This window comes from Anomaloglossus baeobatrachus, chromosome 3 (genome assembly GCF_048569485.1).
Source record: "Anomaloglossus baeobatrachus isolate aAnoBae1 chromosome 3, aAnoBae1.hap1, whole genome shotgun sequence".
In the NCBI taxonomy this organism is placed as follows: Eukaryota; Metazoa; Chordata; class Amphibia; order Anura; family Aromobatidae; genus Anomaloglossus; species Anomaloglossus baeobatrachus.
The window spans coordinates 520661982-520682540 of NC_134355.1; the positions used below are offsets into that span (position 1 = coordinate 520661982).

A 20559-nucleotide genomic window follows, 5' to 3' on the forward strand; every position below is an offset into this window, starting at 1 on the left:
TATCCCAGACAATTTTGCCTTTCAAAAATTCAAATGACGCTCCTTGCCTTCCGAGCCCTGCTGTGCGCCCAAACATTTGAGTTCCACCACATATGAGGTATCTGCGTACTCAGGAGAAATTGCACAATACATTTTATGGTGCAATTTTTCCTGATACCCTTGTGAAAAAAAAGCTACCTGGTTGAAGTAACAATTTTGTGGTAAAAAAGTTTTTTTTTATTTTCACGGCTCAACTCTATTAACTTTTGTGAAGCCCCCAGAGGCTCAAAGTGCTCAATAAACATCTAGATAAATTCCATGAGGGGTCTAGTTTCCAAAATGGGGTCACATGTGGGGGAGCTCCACTGTTTCGGCACCTCAGGGGCTCTCCAAACGCAACATGGTGCGGCTAACGATTCCAGCTAATTTTCTGTTCAAAAAGGTCAAATGGCGCTCCTTCCCTTCCGAGTCCTGCCGTGCGCCCAAACAGTGGTTTTCCCAACATATGAGGTATCTGCGTGTTCAGTAGAAATTGCCCAACAAATTTTGGGGGTTCATTTAATCCTTCTACCCTTGTGAATATGCAATATTTGAGGCTAAATTAACATTTTTGTTGCAAAAAGTAAAATGTTCATTTTTTCCTTCCACATTGCTTTAGTTACTGTGAAGCACCTGAAGGGTTAATAACCTTCTTGAATGTGGTTTTGAGTAGCCTTAGGGGTGCCGTTTTTGGAATGGTTTCACTTTTGGGTGTTCTGTGTCATGTAGATCTTTCAAAATTGCTTCAAATGTGATGTGGTCCCTAAAAAAAGTGGCTTTGTAAATTTTGTTGTATAAATGAGAAATTGCTCATAAACTTTGAACCCCTATAACTTCCTTAAATTTTTTTTTTTTTCCCAAAATTGTTCTGATGTAAAATAGACATGTGGGAAATGTTATTTATTAATTATTTTGTGTCATATGTCTCGTTGGTTTTAGAGCATAAAAATTCAAAGTTTGAAAATTACAAAATTTTCAAAATTTTCCCGAAATTTCCGTTTTTTTCACAAAGAAATGCAAAAAATATCGGCCTAAATTTACCACTAACATGAAGCCCAATATGTCACGAAAAAACAATCTCAGAATCACCGGGATCCGCTGAAGCGTTCCAGAGTTATAACCTCATAAAGTGACACTGGTCAGAATTGCAAAAAATGGCCTGGTCTTTAGGGTCAAAATAGGCTTGGGGCTGAAGGGGTTAAAGACAAATCTCCATAATCCTTGAAACATAAAAACAACTGTACAGATAGTAAAGTGTGTGCTTTGATTAAAATATATTTTTGTAGCCCATTTCATCGGTCTAATAGTCTAATATTAGACAAGTACACACATCACCAGAATTCAGCAGCCATGTGATTCTAATCAATCAATTGTATGTGATTCTAATTAGATTTTATGGTCTCATCCAATTTTGTAAAGGTGTGTGATCTGGTTTTTTTTCACTGTTAGTACTAACGGGCTCTTTACTTATTTAATTCCTTTTTTAAGTGTCTTCTTTAGATACTGTAAACCGTACGACCAAACTGTTGCCACATGTTCATTTCCGGTTGTGAACCTACATGTAGCAACTTCACCGTGTAGCATTTTCAGCTTAATTAAATTATGTTTTTATTTTGTTTAAAGGAGGAAATCATCAATATGTGTTTGTCTAGTCGCGTTTATCAATCGCTGGTGCCACATCAAGACTGCTGGCTATTGCCGAAAATTACTTTCTGTGTGTGAACCTGAAAAGCAACCTCTTTATTTGAAGCTAAGCATTTATTAGGGGGGGGGGGGGGGGGAGTTTAAAACAAAAAATATCTGAAACTCCCCCCCCCCCCAAAAATAAAGAAAAGGAAAAAAAAGTGATAAAAACAAACAAACACATCTTACTTTTTGGCTATCGATTTTAATATTTTATTCTGGCAACAATACACAAAATAACTACACTGTGGTCTGCAATTTTAGGCAGTGTTCCTGCCCGCTATGATTGATTTTAACATAGTTATTTTTTGACAAGAGAAAATTCATGTAAACTATACCAAAAATGTGTAAATAAATTACTACAGTATATTAAGATATGATTCTTGTCTGGGACTCTAGCCTCAAGCTACCATAGATGTCCCAAAGGAAGTGGGTGCAAGGGGTTTGGGGATAGTGAACCCTTTGTTACCTTGAGGCTGAGAGTCCCAGACAAGAATCCCAGCTGATTCAATGCCACAGAGTCAGACAAGACTGTAGTTTTGGGTGCTGGTGGATCGTACTAACATACTGACCGCTGGGGCGGGGGAAGGTCTGATGAAATGGTGACTCTAATAGATGAGGTGACAGAGTCTGATAGGTCATGGTTCACAAAGAAGAATTTGGTGACAGTGACCAACTATATGTCAGGAGCTATAGCTCAAAGTTGTCAGAGAGGGCCCTCTCATCTGGTAGGGCAGGGAAACACTGATGCCCTGTCTCAGGGCCCATGTATGTTGGCACGTGTTCAACCCTACAAGTTTGAACAGAGAGGGGGGATATGGGAGGCTGCACTCAATGAATGTCACTTTGACTGCTAAATTGAGGCTTACACAGGGGAGCTTCTATTCAAACAGTCCACTTGGTTTATTACCACACATAAACTGGCACTACAGAAACATAACATATGTCTTCTTGCGGCTTTAAAGCAACACAAAAAGGGTATATGACATACAGTCTGTTTCTTCTGCGGGTACGCCTGCATGGCTTCAGATACAATCCTGCAAAAGTATCCGAGTGAAAGTATTGAAACAGTCATTCACTGACTTCGGTCATTACACAACCCCTTTTCCAGTGATGCAACCTTCCAGGAGCTATGCTCTTCAAGCTGCCTCCTGTCAATTCACAGCTCTGAAAGTTTGCTTTTTCAAAGCACATGATCTCTGCCAGAAGCTGTGTCTTCAGCATAGAGCCTCTCTATCCTGGCTGTACTCTTCTCTCCACTGTTTTCAAGGAAGTCTTCCACCTTCCAAACACAAAGAGCCATGTGCTCAGACAAACAGTCTCATTAGATCCCCTGAGACTTCATAGGTGGAGGTATGAGAATAGCCAGACCCAGCCAGCACTCTAACTATTCATAAAACCTGGCCCTTAGTACATTAACAAGACTTGTGGAACAACAAGTCCCAGAGTAAACATTCCAGGTTTACATTGCAGAGGATCTCTGCCTCTGCAATACATAGCAGCCATTTGCAATATAGCCAGTTGCTACCTCACAGCTTATATATTGTAACTATTATGACATCTTGCGTTCTAGTGTAATTTGTTCCATCTTTAATATATCTATGCTTCACAATACAAGTATATGGGTGACTATGTGAGAACATTCACAATGCATATAGTGTGTCACTGGATGCAGCGGTGGCCGCGGGTAACCTCAGTGACAGCAGCTGATCGCGCGGCTGTCTTCATTACCTGCGTGGAGGTGACCGGAGCGGCGGTGTCTGCTGCAGCTCCGGTGACCTCCATGCAGCAGCGCTGGAAGCGACGCTGGAGCATCCTGGATTACGCCGGACAAGGAGGGCTTTTTGGGGCTGATTAAAGTGGTGAACCAGGGTATATGTTTGTGTTTTTATTTCTAATAAAGGATTTTTTCGGGTGTGTGTGTTTATTTACTGTAATTTACAGATTAATCATGGAGGGTGTCTCATAGACGCCTGACATGATTAATCTAGGACTTATTGGCAGCTATGGGCTGCCAATAACTCCTTATTACCCCGATTTGCCAACGCACCAGGGCAAATCGGGAAGAGCCGGGTACAGTCCCAGAACTGTCGCATATAATGTATGCGGCAATTCTGGGCGGCTGTTGGCTGATATTGTTAGGCTGGGGGGCTCCCCATAACGTGGAGCTCCCCATCCTGAGAATACCAGCCTTCAGCCGTATGGCTTTATCTGGCTGGTTTTAAAATTGGGGGGAACCGCACGCCGTTTTTTTTAATTATTTAATTATTTATTTCACTACACAGTATAGACACGCCCACCGGCTGCTGTGATTGGGTGCAGTGTGACACCTGTCACTCAGCGTGGGGGCGTGTCTCACTGTAACCAATCATAGGCGCCGGTGGGCGGGGAAAGCAGGGAATACGAAATTGTTTAATGGGCGGCCGGCTTTTTCAAAACAGTAAAAGCCGCCGGAGCAGTGTGAACGCCGTGCAGCGCCGGGGATCGGGGATCGGTGAGTATATGAGAGAGGGGGATAGACTGACATGGACAGAGAGTGAGGGACAGAGATAGTGACCGACTGACAGAGATTAGTGACTGACAGACATTGTGAAGCGCTTCAGAACGCAGCTTTTCAGCTGCGCTCTGAAGCGGACCTTTTTTAAGCTGCGGTGCAGAGCGCACACCTGCGCACATAGCATCAGACACCAAAATCGTATGAGGGATGTCACACGTTACAATTGACTAGGTTCGTGCAACAAAACGCTCAATTCTAGAGAATGATACGATGTGTTTGCGATCAACGGTTTTGCGTTCAATCCTGATCGCAAGTAGATGTCACACGCAGATACCTCACAAACGATGCTGGATGTGCGTCACTTACAACTTGACCCCAACGACAGATTGTGAGATATATTGAAGCGTGTGTAGCGGGCTTAAGGGGTGCTTCACACATAGCGAGATCGCTACCGAAATCGCTGCTACGGCACGGTTTTGGTGACGCAACAGTGACCTCATTAGCGATCTCGCTGTGTGTGACACTGAGCAGCGATCTGGCCCCTGCTGCGAGATCGCTGCTCGTTACACACAGCCCTGGTTCGTTTTCTTCAAAGGCGCTCTCCCGCTGTGAAGCACACATCGCTGTGTGTGACAGCGAGAGAGCGACGAAATGAAGCGAGCAGGGAGCAGGAGCCGGCATCTGGCAGCTGTGGTAAGCTGTAACCAGGGTAAACATCGGGTAACCAAGGTGATTACCCGATATTTACCTTAGTTACCAGCCTCCGCAGCTCTCACGCTGCCTGTGCTGCCGGCTCCGGCTCTGCACATGTAGCTGCAGTACACATCGGGTTAATTAACCCGATGTGTACTGTAGCTAGGAGAGCAAGGAGCCAGCGCTAAGCAGTGTGCGCGGCTCCCTGCTCTCGCGGTTATGATCGCTGCTTCGGCTGCTGTGTTTGACAGCTAAGCAGCGATCATAACAGCGACTTACAAGGTCGCTGTTACGTCACAGAAAATGGTGACGTAACAGCGACCTCGTTGTCGCTGTCGCTTAGTGTGAACCAGCCCTAATATTTAAGTTATTTATTCAAAATGTCCCAAAAATGATGGTGTAAATATCAAAATGGAACTTGGCAGAAGAAGGTTCTCCCCCAGTGTAAGATTTAACCATGACTGATAAATATCAAACATTATCATGACATTCCCACAAAACCTTGACAAGCTGCAATGCCCTCAACAACCACTGGTTGCCACATACTGTAGAATACAACGTATCGCAATATCATATTGCTTTTTCACAATTGCTATTTTTATGTTATACATATTGTGAAAGAGAAAAGGGAAGAGGAAAAAAAGAGGAAACAAGAAGAGAGTGAAAGAGGAAAGGGAAGGAAATATCTATATGTCTAGGTGCTACCTACAATGGGTGAAATAAATATTGAACACATCACCAATTGTATACATAAATATATACTGCTCACAAAAAGTTAGGGATATTTGGCATTCAGGTGAAGTTAATGTATAGTGTAAAAAGTTCACACTATAGTGATTTTTTACCATGAAAGTAGGGCATTTAATTATGAGCATACAATGATGATTTCCTCATCTAAAACAATTTATTGAAACAAAAGCCAACACAGTGGTGGGTATACCAATGTCAATATCTCAATAACTTGTCATACGTGGCCTTGAGCATCATGTACAGTACATGTTAACAACAACATCTCATGCTGTTCATGAGTTATTGACACGCCCGCACCAGGGCCGTGGGGTTACACGTTACCGGGCCGCTGATCTGTTCCTGGGATGTTGCAGTGGCCAGACCCGGTTCCGTGACCCTGGCGGTGTCGTTTAATAGAAAAGGGGATATTTACAGGGGATAGTAAGAGTTATTTGTGATGCCACCTGTGGTACTCGGCCAGAGATAGCCGACGCTGGGGAATGGGACCTCTGGGGCAGATGGTGACGCAGCTTGGTTGGTATAGCTCTCCACAGATAGAGCTAGGACCCAGGGCCGATGGAGGTAGTAGTTGGTGAGGGCGGGGATGCAGGGCCGGAGGCGGAGGCAAATAACGGAGTGACACAAGGATGCAGTCTCAAGGTTTTTACTCACTGTAGCAGGCTCCAAGGTAACACGACTAGTCAGTGACCGCTTTTGGAGTGCTGGGTTCCACTGTGATGGGCTCCAGTCGATCCCGGGTAGTTCGGAGGTGAAGACCGGTATGCCCTTCTAATGTTCCTTCCCTGGTAGTCTTCCTGCGCTGACTTCTCGCCCACCTGTCCCACGCCTACGCACACAGTGCCCTGAGCCGGTGTCCGCGGACCCTGTTGAGTGGCTTGAAGGTCTATCCCTTGGCCCTATGTGGTCACCTTCCAGCGGATTCATGTGCGGAGTTGGCTTTGGTACTAGATGTGTCCTTAGCCTCCGTTTTTACTAGATGAGCACGTTAGTTCTTCCCCTCTAGTCTAGGGACCGGATCCCCTTCTGCGGCCAAGTCCCTCCACTCCAATATGTCGTATGTGGAATGAGGCCACGGGAGTATGGCGCACATCCCGTGGGCTCTAGGATCCCTTCTCACATGTGCTTGGGCCGAGCTGCACCAGCTCCAGACCACAGATCTTCACTCCTCCACTGCTCCTTCTGACTCTAACTTTCTACATGCTGCTCCCACTAACTAGACTCCACCCCCCAGCCCATCCTCGGGCTGTCACTAGACCCTTACCATGGGCTGATGAGGTGTTGCTGAGTGAGTGTCAGTGTTTTGTGTGCATACCGGTGGATGACCTCTTCCTTACCCAGGATGGGGTACCACATCTCTGGCTGAGATACAGTACCTCTGTGGTGACTGAAGCCTCAGGGGCGCCACATTATTGTTTGCTGAAGAATGGCATCCCACTCTTCTTGAAAGGCAGCCCTCAGGTAATTGAGGTTCTAGGAAATAGAGTTACGATGGTCTACACAGCGACTTAGCTGATCTCATAGGTTTTCTATGAGATCCAGGTCTGGAGAAAGTGTAGGCCGGTGCATGCTGCAGTTGCTCTATTTCAGAAACTACAGGTACCAAAGTAAAGTATTTCTTTGAAAGTTTAATTTTTTGGCTCTATTCACATTAATAACTAGCAATGCTTTCTTTGCATTAAAGGGAACCTGACAGCAGAAACATGCTGCTTGTGCCTCAGGTATCAAGTATTAGACACTAACTGTCTGATTTCAGCCATATACTGTGTCTTGGACTGCTGTGGCGTTTCAGAGAAAAACATACATTAAAAGTGGCCAAAACCAAGGGCCCCGATTGGTCTGACTGGCGGTTTCTCCCCACCCGCTCCCCTGGAGTGACAGGTCCTTCCCTATAAATGCATGCAGGGACAGACATATTACTCCAGGGCAATGATCTGCTGAGGACTGGCCTTCCCATGCGGCTCAGTCCCTGGTGCCTTTTAAAGGAGCACTCCCACAGTTTTATTGTTTGAATATGGGTATGTGCATCACCTCCACTGCTTTCTCTGGTGTCTAACGTCGGTCTTCTTCTCTTCTGAAAAACATTAACTGCTCTACAGACTCCTCCAAGTTACGCAGACAGCAGAGTGACCCAGAAGTGACACTTACAATGTAAGTCTATGGAGCATCAGAACAAGGCTCCATAGACTTACATTGTAAATGAGACTTATGGGTCATGTATAAAGGGTAGAATGAGCTGGCAGGTCTCATTTGGGCAATCGCACTGAGAAAGAGCTGAAGACCGGCCATTGAGAACATGGTGATATGTGAGTATATTAATACACACACTAGATTACATACACACTTCATTAAAGTATGTTTTTCTCTGAAACAACACAGTGTTTCAGAGTCAAAACGTACATGGCTGAGATCATGCAGACAGCGTCTGATATATGCTGTCTGTGGTTCAGGCAGTAAGTATCCGTTGGAAAGGAAAGGAAAGGATCTGGCACAACCTCTTCTTAGAATAAAACCATCATAATTTTTATTTCAAAGTATTAAAAATGCCATCCGTGAAAACCAAAAGAGATGTTAATCCATGGGAGCTTTACGCGTTTCGGACTTCAGTATAAAAACAAAAAGAGTCCTTAATCATAAGTATCCCATGTATACCACAGAGCTACTAAAATAGACTAGCTTGTCAAATGGACACAAGGGAGGGGCAGGCCTTACCTAATTACATGCATCTACAGGTGAGTGCTGCACAACATACAAAATCACAGCCAGCAGTATAACCAAGTGATATACTGGGTGTACAAAAATGTATGTAAATACGTCAATCTGGATATACGCATCCAATGTTGGAAAAGCTAATCTGATAAGCAATAATATTAAAGGATAAAGAAGAAGAAAAAAAAAAAAAAATTTCATTATAAAAAAAAAGTAAAAAGTAAGTATCCGTTGTCAGGTTCCCTTTAAGGTATGTGCAAACTGCCGAAAAAATGGACATAGTGCAGCCCGACTGGGCACCTGTTCAGCCTTTAGTTACTTCTTTTAATCAGCAGAGCCACTGCGAAAATGATGGCAAGCCTGACAGGGAATCCGCTTCAGGAACATGACCGCTGTCTTTTTCCTGGAGTGCCTTAGCTTTGGTCCACCAGCATCTTAAAGACATTGTGTGCACATAGCCTAAAGTGTGATGTCGTTTTGACAGAAAAAATGTTGCAGCACGCTGAGCTACTTTTCTTATACAGTGTATCCACCCATATCCTGTCAACCGCCATTAACTTGACAACGGCGGCAGCTATAGGAATAGAAGTGATTTCTAAGTATAGTAAAGTAGCCATGCGCTATGAATGAAACCACCTATAGCGCCACCTGGTGGAAAACAACAGAGTTAGCATTTTTATCTCGAAAATGGAACGAGATAGAGAAAAAAAGTGAATTAAAAAATTGTAGGGCATCATCAATTCAATACGAATCGACACCTTGCATACAGAAATGCTATGATATGAAACCCATGACCCCACCAAAACATTGAATGCTGGTCACGCATATGGCGCTCATTTAACTTTGATGCTCAAAGTGGCCACCGTCAGCTGCAATGCACATCTGGACTCTGGACAGCATGCTGTATCTTGCTGCTTGTTGTGCAATATGGTAGGTGACACGTTTGCACAAGCATCTGTGATATGTCGTCGTAGGTCCTGCAATGTTGGTGGAAGGGTCGCATACACCTGCTGTTTAAGGTGATCTCACAGAAAGAAGTTCAATGGGGTCAGGTCAGGTGAGCGTGGAGGCCACTCCACGTAGCCACCATACCCAATGACTTGTAGGAAGGTCTCCAAAAGGTATCGCTTCACGTCCGCAGCCTTGTGAGTTTTACACGTTCTAATCATAGCATTTCTGTATGCAAGGTGTCGATTCGGATTGAATTGATGATGCCCTACAACTTTGTAATTCACTTTTTTTCTCTATCTCGTTCTGTTTTCGAGATAAAAATGCTAACTCCGTTGTTTTCCACCAGGTGGTGCTATAGATGATTTCATTGCGTAGTGCATGGCTACTTTACTATACCTAGACACCACTTCTATGCCTATAGCTGCCGCTGTTCTCAAGTTATTGGCAGTGGACAGGATATGGGTGGACACACTGTATATTATATCAAATATTATGAAATCTGAGACACAAGCTCTGATTCTAATCTCAATGGAAAGGGAACCTGTCACTCATTTCATGCTGCCCTAACCATGAGCAGCATGAATCAGAGTCTGGGTGCAGAATCATAGCCGGCTATACTTTTCTATGAAGCACTCTGGCACTTCAGATAAAATTTAGTTTCAAGACAATAGCGGGTGTAGCTCTGGACAGCTTTTCCCAGCATCTGTCCAGATGAATGACAGGTTTCTCCTTAAGACACACACACATGGAAGAGATCTGTCAATTACCTAGAGCAAAATGGAGAAAAAAAAGAGGGCACCTCCAGATTTGTCAAGTTCCTGTTGGCTTTTAAGACTAGATTCTGTCAGAAACATTTTAGAGAAACCAATACTTGACTGCATTTGTAGAAACAGGGTCTGATCCATGCTACTTGTGGTTTAGACAGCATGAATTGAGTGGGAAGTTGCCTTTAAAAGTTAAAGCGGATACTAAAGCCTCCAGCCATTTCTGTCAAGTGGCTCAATAGTTTGTTTCCATGAAGCACTGGAGGTCCTGGATTCACATCTTACCAAGGAGGACATCTGATGGACTTTCTATCTTCTCCCTCCCCCCCCCCCTTCCTGGGAACAATCATAATAGTCTAAAGACCATTTATTGTATGGACAGTAGAAGTTTTGCTGTCTTAAAATTTAAAGTTTCATTCTCTCTACCAGGTTGCAAAACATATTACAGCCTTGTCACAATAAATTTGCCCAGGACCTTGTCACAAATCCATGTGACAATATATAGTGCTCTGCGCACCACCACATCTCAAAGATATCCAACTAGGCCTTCTAAGGTGAGAAGGTGAGATTAACATAGATGTGATGCAGCAAACCATGTTTTTATATTGATTCAACAACAAAAAGTAGACTCAAAAAAAGTCTTTGGTTGCCATATTAGGGCTCCATTTCTACGAGGCTCTGAGAAATTATTCATTTTTGGTGGAACAATTTCAATATTTCTAAACTTAAAATATATAACAAAATATATATTTATTTTACTTTTGTGAACATAACTATACAACTTCCACTTACTTATGAAGTAAGAAAAGCAGGTCATGACCTACGGCTTCTCAGAGCTGGAGGAAGGGGATGATTAGATCGTGTGTGAAGAAATCGTTTTAAAAAAAACAGACCGTCTGTATAAATGTCTGTGTATTCTTGTAATGCAACAATTGTCTACAGCCCATGTTTAATGAAATAATCACATTTTTTTTTAATTACATCAACAGAAATAGAATAATCAGTAAATTGGACAGAGCATTAAAGGGGTTGGTTGGGACTTATATAACTTTTATTTAGTTTGGAAAAACGAAGGCTTAGGGGGGATCTAATCACAATGTATAAATATATGAGGGGACAGTACAGAGACCTTTCCAAAGATCTTTTTACACCTAGGCCTGCGACTGGAACACGGGGGCATCCGCTACGTCTTGAGGAAAGAAGGTTTAATCATAATGACAGACGAGGATTCTTTACTGTACGAGCAGTGAGACTATGGAACTCTCTGCCGCATGATGTTGTAATGAGTGATTCACTACTAACATTTAAGCAGAGCCTGGATGCCTTTCTTGAAAAATTTAATATTACCAGTTATGTATATTAGATTTTATGACAGGGTATTGATCCAGGGAACTAGTCTGATTGCCGGATGTGGAGTCAGGAAGGAAATTTTTTCCCCATTGGAACTTGTTTGCCACATTGGGGTTTTTTTGCCTTCCTCTGGATCAACATGTTAGGCTACGGGTTGAACTAGATGGACTTAGAGTCTCCCTTCAACCTTAAAAACTATGATACTATGATACTATGAACTTGAACTAGCCATGAGATAGATCAACACTATGAGATCGGTGGGGGTCCAGCACTAACGCCCCCCTACCAATCTGCTGATATTGGCTCCTAAGGCGAGAAGATGGAAACAATATATGGATTTAAACAACACAGCTCTATACATTGTTTAGTGACAGCTATCGAGTGTTGCTTTATATCTACTATTCACGCTGGTGTTCTGCGCTGTACATTGCTTACATCTGGCCACTGCCAAAGCAGATATGAGCTCGTCAGTGAGTGTGCCAGGTGTTGGACATCCACTGATCTCATATTGACAGATAGGTCAACAATAAAGGGAGTCTGTCACCCTCAAAACTCGATTTAACCTATTTATGCATTTATCCAGAGGCATGCAAAAGTTTGGGCACCCGTGGTCAAAATAACTGTTATTATAAACAGTTTGGCAAGTTGAAAATGAAATGATCTCTAAAAGGCATAAAGTTAAAGGTGACACATTTCCTTTGTATTTTAGGCAAAAAATATATATCTTCAACTTTTACATTTTAAAAATTGGAAAAAGGGCACCCTTGGAGATTTGTGTACTCCCATAACTTTGACGAAGGTTTCAGAACTTAATTAGCCTGTTAGTGTTAAGGCGTGTCCTCTATCATTGTTAGGAAAGGCCAGGTGATGAAAATTTCACAGCTTTATAAAAACCCAGCCTCCTCTAACCTTGTGCCAAAAACAGCAGCTATAGGTTCTTCTAAGCATCTGCCTAGCATGATGAAAATGGTGGAGGCCCACAAACAGGACAAGGCTATAAGAAGATAAAGCGTTTTCACATTGCCCTTTTCTAAGTTTGAAATGTAATTAAGAACAGCAGAGGTTGATAAGGTCTGGAAGACCAAGAACAATTTCTATGAAAGCTGCTCATAGGATTGCTAGAGAGGCAAATCAGAAACCCCGCTTGACTGCAAAAGATCTTCAGGTAGATTTAGCAGTCTCTGGAGTTGTAGTATATTGTTCTACTGTTCAGAGACACCTGCACAAATATGGCCTTCATGGAAGAGTCATAAGATGAAAACCTTTCCTGTGTCCTCACCATAAAATTCAATGTCAGAAGAATGCAAAGAACATCTAAACAAGACTGATTTATTTTAGAAACAAGTTTTGTGGACCAATGAAGTTAAAATAGAACTCTTTGGCCACAATGATCAAAGGTGTTTGTGGAGAAAAAAGGCCATAGCATTTCAGGAAAAGAACATGTTACCAATTCTTAAGCATGGGAGTGGATCAATCATGCTTTGGGGTTGTGTTGCAGCCAATGGCACCTGGGACATTTCACGGGTAGAGGGAAGAATGGATTGAATGAAATTTCAACAAATTCTTTATGCAAACATAACACCATCTGTAAAAAAGCTGACATTGAAAAGATAATGGCTTCTACAAATGGATAAGGATTCTGAACACACTTCAAAATCCACAATATATAACCTCAAAAGGCGCAAGGTGAAGGTTTTACAATGGCCCTCACAGTCCCTTGATCTGAACATAATTGACAATCTGTGGCTAGACCTCAAGAGCAATGCATGCAAGACGACCCAAGAATCTCACAGAACTGGAAGACTTTTCCAAGGAAGAATGGATGAAAATCCCTCAAATATGAGGTGACAGACTCTTGGCTGGCTAAAAAAAGTATTTACAAGCTGTGAAACTTGCCAAAAGGGGTGCTACTAGGTACTAAGCATGCAAGGTGCCCACATTTTTGCTTCAGCCCATTGTCCTTTTTGTTAATTTTAAAATGTAAAATATAAAAATAATATTTTTTTTGCCTAAAATACAAAGGAAATGTGTCATCCATAACTTTATGCTTTTTAGTAAACATTTCATTTTCAACTTGCATAACCGTTCACAATATCAGTGATTTTGATCAGGGGTGCCCAAACGTTTGTATGCCACGTAAAGAGGACTTAAGGGGGCTTTACACGCTAGTGATATCGATCACAATATCGCTAGCGTGCGTACCCGCCCCCATCGTTTGTGCGACACGGGCATATCGCTGCCTGTTGAGCACAAAATTGCGCTCCCCTGTCACACAGCTTACCTGCCCTGCGACGTCGCTCAGGCCGGCGATCCGCCTCCTTTCTAAGGGGGCAAGTCATTCGGCGTCACAGCGACGTCATACAGTAGGTGTCCAATAGAAGCGGAGGGGCGGAGATGAGCAGGACGTAACATCACACCCCCCTCCTTCCTTCCACTTTGGTGGTGGAGGCAGGTAAGGAGATGTTTCTCGCTCCTGCGGTGTCACACACAGCGATGTATGCCGCCGCAGGAACGAGGAACAACATCGCTAATGAGAGGTAAATGATTTTTTGTTTTAGGACGACCTCTCCGTGGCAAACGATTTTTGCCGCTTTTGCGATCGTTTTAGGTCGCACATAAGTGTCACACGCTGAATATTGTTAATGACGCCGGATGTGTGTCACTAACGACGTGACCCCGACGATAAAACATTAACGATATCGTAGCGTGTAAAGCCCCCTTTAGGCTCTGTAAAAATGTAGTTTAGTTTTTACTTACTCATAAAAAGCAGTTTATTTTTTATACAAATAAGGCTTTGTGCGCACTAGAAAGTGACTTTTTCTTAAGAAAAAAATGGACCCTCTGAAAGAATCCTGCACCCGCGGTAAAAATCGTGGTAAAACCGCACCTGCGTTTTTGCTGCGGATTTACCGTGCATTTTCCGCGGATTTTCCGCAAGTTGGTCCCCGCGGATTTTTACCATTATCTATGGCAAAAAAAGCAGGAGAAGTGACATGCTCATTAATTACGCAGCGGAAAATCCGCAAGTAAATTCGGGGGTATAAAAAAACGCAGTGTGCGCACAGCATTTTTTAAAATCGATTGGTTTTGCTGGGGAATTGACTGCAGCAATGTTAGACACATTTTCTGCAGCAAATCCACGACAAATCCGCTGTAAATCTGCAGCGTGCGCACAGGGCCTAAAGGCTACTTTACACGCTGCGATATCGGTCCCGATATCGCTAGCGTGGGTACCAGCCCCCATCTGTTGTGCGACACGGGCAAATTGCTGCCCGTGCCGCACAACATCGCCCAGACCCATCACACATATTTACCTGCCCGGCGACGTCGCTGTGACCGGCGAACCGCCTCCTTTCTAAGGGGGCGGTCCGTGCGGCGTCACAGGGATGTCACTGAGCGGCCGCCCAATAGCAGCGGAGGGGCGGAGCTGAGCGAGACGTAACATCCCGCCCACCTCCTTCCTTCCTCATAGCGGCCGGGAGGCAGGTAAGGAGAGGTTCCTCGTTCCTGCGGCGTCACACATAGCGATGTGTGCTGCCGCAGGAGTGACAAACTACATCGTTACTGCTGCAGTAACGATAATCAAGAATGGACCCCCATGTCACCGATGACCGATTTTGCATGTTTTTGCAACGATGCAAAATCGCTCATCAGTGTCACACGCAGCAACATCGCTAATGCGGCCGGATGTGCGTCACAAATTCCGTGACCCCAGCGACTCCGCATTAGCGATGTCGCAGCGTGTAAAGCCCCCTTAAGAGATCCTCCTTGCACTGCAGTGTTAGTGCACATCTACAGGGGAGCAAATTCAATTCAGACTCTTTCTGGGAAGTGAGCGATGTCAACCAACATCAACCATTGAGCGATGTCAACCACCATGCCGCACACCTCAGGGGAGGTGTGCGGCATGGTGCGCCCTAGGGCCACGCCAAGGCGCAACAAAGATTAATCATTTGCTTAAGAAATAAAACACCTTTTCTTTTTCTTGAAAACTAAGCAAGCAACTGTACAAAAGAGAAGATTTTTATAGGAGCTTAGTCTCTTAAATGATTGTATAAGCAGCTTAAATCGAGTCTGACAAACTCCTTTTGATATGTGAGACCGGGACGAAGCATTTCACATGCATCCATTAAAAAATTATATAATCAAGTCCACCAAGCGGTTTACTTATGGAATCTGCTTCAATTTCACATGGTGTAAAAAGTCATCATTTCTCATGTGAAGAGGCACAGCCTTAGATCCATGTTACATTGTTGTATCAGATCCCCCAATAGCCAAGTAGTGGAGGAGCTGACTTTATCCTCCAATGTGTTGTGGTTAGCTAGGAAGCTAATGCTCCAGTAGTGTAAAGGTCAGGAGCAGACATGGGAAAAGATATTCTTCACTCAGTTTTTTAAAGACTTGTGGGCTGAACAGTTGAACATTTCCTTATTATATAAACCCTCTCCCAATCCACTCCCTGTTTCTAACCCCTTCTGCACATCTGTAGTAGTTGACATTTACGCAGCTTGTTGGCAGACGATACTAAAACATTATTTTTAATTACACAGCTTAATAATGGTTAACGTGTTTTGAATACGTCTCCCTCAATGTTACAAAGCCAGAGAGAAGAAAAGGAGCTTGATGGATCTGTGGCTCAGCGGTGGCTCAGCGGATTCAGGTTAGTTGTGACGTTGCTGGTGTGGCCTGCAGGGCATTACTGATGGTGCAGGTGCCAGGTGACTGGCATTCTCTATGGTGGCTTAGGACGCATTATCTGATTTTTTATCATAGCAATGAATCATGTCAGTTATTTTGTGTATAGTAAGGTTATATTTCCAAAATACGGGCTTACAAAGGGTGAAAGAACGCAAGTATATCCATCACTGTTCACAGGTGAAGGATTGGTACTTGTTTGCTAAATATCCAGGTAACTCCCACTGGAGAAAACACCTACTTATCCTTGGGGATCTATATCTCAGCAGAAGATATTGATAAAGCAGCACTTTTTTTGCTCGTAAAGAGATTCTTGTATACATCTTATATTCAGTTCAGTTATTGTGCCAACCCTTGGTTATCTGCCATCTTGACTCTTCCTCTCTGATATGATTAACCCTATCCAGACTACATTTCCTTTGATGGCTATGTCTTTGCATTGGGGACTGTGCCTCATTACACTGAACATGTTTTGCCTTGAATCCTGTATAGTTGCTCAAAACAGCTCACAGTATTCCGGTACAGAGGCATCTGGGTTTTGTTTACATAGATACCACACATACCCATTATAACCAATGTCCATTTTTTTCTGGCAGCATGGATGACAAGGGCTAATACAAGTTTATTGGTCAGTGAAAAGCACGTAGAGCACACAGATGTTATCCGTGTGTCATCCATGTGTCATCAGTGTACTGTACGTGTTTAACAATAAATTATAAGAGAAGCTTTGTAATATCTTTATTTCTTTAGCCATACAGGAAAAATACGGACGACACATAAATGGCACACTGATGAAAAACACTGATGATACCTCTACCAGTTTTTCACATACGTGTTTTTAAACACACATGTGAAGGGAGCCTAAGGGATGGTCAAGAACTGTCTCACAAAGTAAAACAACTTCAAAATATATCCTTTATTACTAACAATTAAAAATACGTATAGATACACTTAAGATTAATTTGAAAAAGTTTCAGTAGTAGTCTTTTACCACAGAATTGATTGAATAACCTACCAGGGATTATTAGAAAAGAGACATGAGTGTCCCTTTAAGAATCTAAAGGCCCCGTCACACACAGAGATAAATCTTTGGCAGATCTGTGGTTGCAGTGAAATCATGGACATATTGTTCCATTTGAAGACAGCCACAAATTTGGCACTGATTGTCCACAATTTCACTGCAACCACAGATCTGCCGCAGATTTATCTGTGTGTGACAGGGCCTTAAGTCTAACCATGTCATGCTGCGGAGGATGACATCCTAGAATAAGTGAAATGGCGCCCCTGATCACCAAGATCTATACCTCTATGTCCCTTAGTGACATTAAGTATACAGGATCAAACTTAAATATCACACAGATCGTTTGACATGAGGAATAACAAGTCAACACACCAACCAGAGATACATGGTAAGAGAAATATAGGGCTATAGTATTGGGTGGGAAGAGACAGACAAAGGTCCTATAGGAAGGTCATATATAACAACCAATACTTTAATCAGTTTGTGCCATCAGTGCATTGCTGTACTAATCTGAATCCCATGCTGTGCTTCTACGCATTTCACCTACGATATTCAGTTCATTAGTAGGCTTAAGCCTGCTTTACACGCTGCAATGTATCTTACAATGTGTCGGCGGGGTCACGTCGTAAGTGACGCACATCCGGCATTGTAAGGTACATTGCAGTGTGTGACACCCCGGGAATGATGAACAGATCTTACCTGCGTCCTGCGGCTCCCGGCCGGTAATGCGGAAGGAAGGAGGTGGGCGGGATGTTTACGTCCCACTCAGCTCCGCCCCTCCGCTTCTATTGGCCGGCTGCCGCGTGACGTCGCTGTGACGCCGAACGTCCCTCCCACTCCAGGAAGTGGACGTTCACCGCCCACATCGAGGTCGTATGGACGGGTAAGTATGTGTGACGGGGGTTAATCGTTTGTGCGGCACGTTCAACAAATTGAACGTGCCGCACATACGATGGGGGCGTTGCAAATCGCATACGATATCGTATGCGAAATTGCAACGTGTAAAGCAGGCTTTAGATAGATTGGCATCAAATCCTGATGCCCGTCATGGGATAGCACTCTGTAGTTATACTGGTTATCTGTGGTTTTCTAGCTGCTTCATGAGGCACGCAACAAGATAACCACAGAGACCTTGCTATGCCATGGTGGATGACAGGATTTGATGCCAAAGTATCAAACAGCTTTAAAAAGATCCACTATCCGGTTCCGGAGATATGGGCACGTTTATTTATTCATAAGGATGCTAGGGAACATTTGGCTATGGTGAAAGGGAACTCAATTGTGCATAATGATATGAAATTATGGTCACCAAATTGGAACATACATTCTCCTACAGAGAGCAGTGGATTTTCAAGATTGTAGTAAGGAGTCCAATTAGTGTAACTCAAAGAAAGGACTCCTCATTAGTCAGTTGTGAACCGAGAGTAGCTGTGAGAAGCCGTAGCGTTACACCTCAACCCATGCGACCCTCATATGTGAAGACAAGATCTCCCAGAATTATTGACTAGATTCCTATAAGATGCAAGAGTGTGAAGTGCAAGGAAAATGAAGCATCATGATATGTAACCGAGGAGTGCCCATGCCTGTTTAATGCAAATGAAACATTTGTGAAGCATTGTACCTATTATCTGATGGAGATAGTTTCCATCAAGTTGATGTTCAGTGAAAAATGTATTTTTGTACTTTGGTCTCCATCAATTCATTGCAAACATTTGCTCCCAGTCTGCCATTTCCAACGACAACATGCATTCTGCGGAGGCGAATCACCACGGTAACAACCAGGACAAAAGCACACAAACCTAGCCAGCATAGCCATTTTTATGTAGCATGGCAGGGCATTGAAGATGAGTACCTCGCCCATGGCTACTGCCCCTGAACACATTACAGGGTCAGCCCAGCAATGAAAGTCTATGGGTTAGTGAAAAGTATCAGACAGCACTTGGATGCCATCCATGTGCTGTCTGTCTTTCACTGACTGAAAGGACATGGAAGAACCATTTTTTTTTTTTTTTTTTTTTTTAAATCAGTGACAAACTGATCAGACTCTGATGCCCCTCACTGATGCCACTCACTAATACACTCTGTGATGGCACTCATTACTTGCACTCACTGATGGTACTTACTGATGACACTCTGATGGCACTCACTAATACACTCTCTGATGACATTCACTGATGACACTCACTGAGGACACTCTCTGAAGGCACCCACTGATGACACTCACAGATAGCGCTCTCTGATGACACTCACCGATGACATTCACTGATGACACTCTCTGATGACACTCTCTGATGACACTCTTAAATACACTCACTGATGACACTCACTGATGACACTCACTTATGGCACAAACTTATGGCACAAACTTATGGCACAAACTTATGGCACTCACTGATGAAATTCACTGATGAAATTCGGACCATTTTTCTCATATGTGAAAAAAAACTGACATCTGAATGACGCCTTACTTCAAAGGCCAAAAGTCCTGATTTTGCAGGGCAATCAATGACCAGGGTCAAATAGAAACTCTATCCAAAAATGAAGATTTGGCATATTTTGGGGAAGTCTTAGGGGGTTCTTACTTAAATATTCTTGTTTAGGTCTTGAAAATGTTGTTAAATCTAAGATAATATAAATATATATTCAAAGAATAAAAAAGTGCTCAATCAGTTTTGGACTTTTTCATACAGTTTCAGTTTCCTCAGCAATTCCATTTTCCACTGTTTGGGTTCCCGATGCTCCTTAATTTGTCTGGATAATGTTGTGACCTCCTTAGGGACAACACATCATATGGCTCACATTGCCATATCTACCATTAACCCCTTACCACCTCAGCTCTCATTCTGATGTTCGTGTATCTTCATGTACAGAAATTAAATTAGGACGATTGTCATCAGTGTTTTGAATCTGAGTTTCACTGTTTAGTCAATGTGTCATTTTTTGCCATCAGCGTTTTTAACATAGGGATGTATAAATGAATGACAAAGCCTCTATCCTTTGCAATGCTAACTACAGACAGCACATGGCCTGTACACTGATGCCATCCATGTCCTGTCATTGAGCTTCTAGACTTGTATTGGTACTTTTCATCCATAATTCTGGTAAGAAACCAAACATGTCTCCATGATTTTTGCACAAAAACCATGTGAAAAGCTCCGTAGATCCATAGACTATAATGGGTTTGTGTTCTATCCATGGAAATCACAAATAACACACATACAAACATCTGAATGAAACAGGAGCCAGTTTTAACTTTATTTATGAAAATATAAGGTATTTGGCAAAAACATAGACATATTTTACCCCCACTACTGTGTTACTCATTTTTTTTACCATTCAGCTGTTTGGAAAAATGAAAAATTACATTAGTTGCAATAATAAGTAGGTTTAGACCAAAATATTTATTTTTTTTATCAAGGTTAATGAGAAAA

General features: G+C 43.0%; 2 protein-coding genes across 6 annotated transcripts in view; one reads left to right on the top strand and one right to left on the bottom strand.

The window, feature by feature from the left end:
• MED12L (mediator complex subunit 12L) overlaps nt 1-20559 on the bottom strand; it is a 1012447-nt gene that overhangs the window by 642067 nt on the left and 349821 nt on the right. The window lies entirely within an intron of this gene.
• Nucleotides 1-20559, top strand: part of P2RY14 (purinergic receptor P2Y14) — a 74585-nt gene that overhangs the window by 34699 nt on the left and 19327 nt on the right. For 2 of the 3 annotated variants that reach the window (XM_075340748.1, XM_075340749.1), the window contains exon 2: nt 15963-16072. The exons of the other annotated variant lie outside the window; for it this stretch is intronic. The gene's annotated coding sequence lies outside the window, so the exon portion shown is untranslated. The remainder of the gene's footprint in view (nt 1-15962; nt 16073-20559) is intronic. 3 annotated transcript variants of the gene reach the window in all.